We start from the raw sequence: 2,217 nt of genomic DNA, 5'->3' as shown, positions 1-2,217 counted from the left end.
AACATTGATGCTCCAGATGTGGAGGATTTCATAGATAGAGAAAAGCTGCGTATATGTCTGTGTCCGTGTGTGTGTGTGTGTGTGTGTGTGTGTGAGTGTCTGTCTGTGTGTACCAAGTTTTCATATCCTTATGGGAACCTATATCTGTCTACAATGTGGGGTTATGGAGACATTTTCTTGGTCCCCATGAGGGAAAATGTTGTTTTTGGATTAGTGGGTTTAATGTGGAGCTGCAGCATATTTAAGGTGGAGCTGCAGCGTATTTAAGGTGGAGCTGCAGCATATTTAAGGTGGAGCTGCAGCATATTTAAGGTGGAGCTGCAGCATATTTAAGGTGGAGCTGCAGCGTATTTAAGGTGGAGCTGCATAACGGCTCCCAGTCAGAAGGAAAACGGCTGGAGGCCGGATTCTGTCTATAGGACCAGAACCAGTACCGGTACCAGCATGATGAACAGAACAGCTTTCTATGAAAACCTCATTACCGGAGGACCCGGTAGAACTTCAGAACAGAACCAGACCAGAGGCCTGTCTTCTTCAGGACCTCTGTTGGTTGTCAGGAGGAAGTGGCGGTTCTGTGGGCCATTTGGGCCGGGCTCATCCCAGAACTTTTCATCCGGGTCGAGCAGAACATCTGCAGCTGCTGGAAGCTCCTGCTCTAATCCTCCAATCAGAGCGCGGCCTCCTCCTCGCTGCTGCCGCTCTGTTGATCCTAAGCCGCCGTTCATCGACTCGCTTTAATAAAAGATCAGAACACCAGATGGTTCCGTCTGATCCAGAACCAGATTACTGCGGGTCAGAACTCTGCTGGGGCCTCAGGGTCCACTGTGGGCCAGGTGAGGGGTCATCCAGGTGAGGGGTCATCCAGGTGAGGGGTCATCCAGGTGAGGGGTCATCCAGGTGAGGGGTCATCCAGGTGTTCACTGATCTTCATCGTCTCTGGAGAGCAGTAGGAGAAAGTGGTTGAGTGGTAACGTCCTTTGGTAACCATGGTAGCGCCACAACATTGTGGTTGCCCTCCCACGCAGACCATAATAACCCAAACTGTTGCTGGGGGACCAAGAGGAACCCCGGAATGGAGCGGTGGCCTCTCAGAACCAGAACCGGCCCACTTTAATCCCTCGTGGCGTTTGATTGGACCTGATCGGCTCTCCAACATGTGAGCAGCAGATTGAACAATTCGGCTCCGAAATGAGATTCTGGGCGGCGGGAAGATGGACAATATGTAATCCAGGGCGGTTCTGACGGCCCGGATTAAACCGTCAGATTCATCAGATGGACTTAAACACAATATGTTCCTGATTGTCAGATTCATCTCTTCATCAGGGGCCAGCCGGTCTGGTCCGGTCCGGAAGAACCTGGCCCACCACAGCAGAACCAGCCTGCAGCTCCACTTCCCCTGATTAAAACGTTTTTAGATACATAAAATTACCCAGAAAGCCATTCTGCTGATCCCTGGCCTGGTCTCAGCCGAACCGTGTTTTCACTCCTGACCCGACCTGCTGCTTCTGGTCCGATCAGGTAACAGATTCAGGATCAGTAACATCATGAGGTCAATGAAACTTCAGTAAAGGAACAAATTAGGCTGGAAGAAAACCTGCATGTCTGGCGTTGGCCGCCATTTTGTTGGGGGTGAACCAAAATGAATCGTCACTGTTCCCGTCTCAGTGAACCTGCCTCCTGCACAGCTTCCACAGGCTCATAATTTCCCAGAATGCCGAGCTCTCACATGGAGTGCGGCGTGTTTCTACTGCTGAGTGTCTGCAGAGTTCAGCTGCAGATCGCTGGGAAGAAAACCTGATCAGACTGGTCAAAGCAGAGCCCTCTGCCCCCGATGGGACCCATTCTGTCCCAGATGGGGCCCATGCAGCTGGAAACACCATGGATTCCTGGCAGACTGTGTGTCTGTTCATACTGTTGGTTCAGGATGTTGAACATGGATTTCTGCTAACAAGATTTGGTGGCTACCTGGTATATGGAGAATCTGTAACTGATCGGCAGCCATTAGCGGTTAGCTACTTTTTTTTTTAAGGTTTTGTTGGCTCTAGTGGCCTTTATTTGAAAGTAGTTCGACAGGAAAGAGGGTAATGAGAGAGGGGAAGACATGCGGCAGATGTCACCAGGCTGGGAATCGAACCTGCGACCACCAGCATGAAGACTAAGGCCTCATGGGTTGGTTAGCTGCTTTTTGATCAACAGTGATCAGTGATTAGCTGTTAG

The sequence above is a fragment of the Poecilia formosa genome, unplaced genomic scaffold (assembly GCF_000485575.1).
Source record: "Poecilia formosa unplaced genomic scaffold, Poecilia_formosa-5.1.2 Scaffold745, whole genome shotgun sequence".
Lineage (NCBI taxonomy): Eukaryota > Metazoa > Chordata > Actinopteri > Cyprinodontiformes > Poeciliidae > Poecilia > Poecilia formosa.
This window is presented reverse-complemented; position numbering follows the sequence as displayed.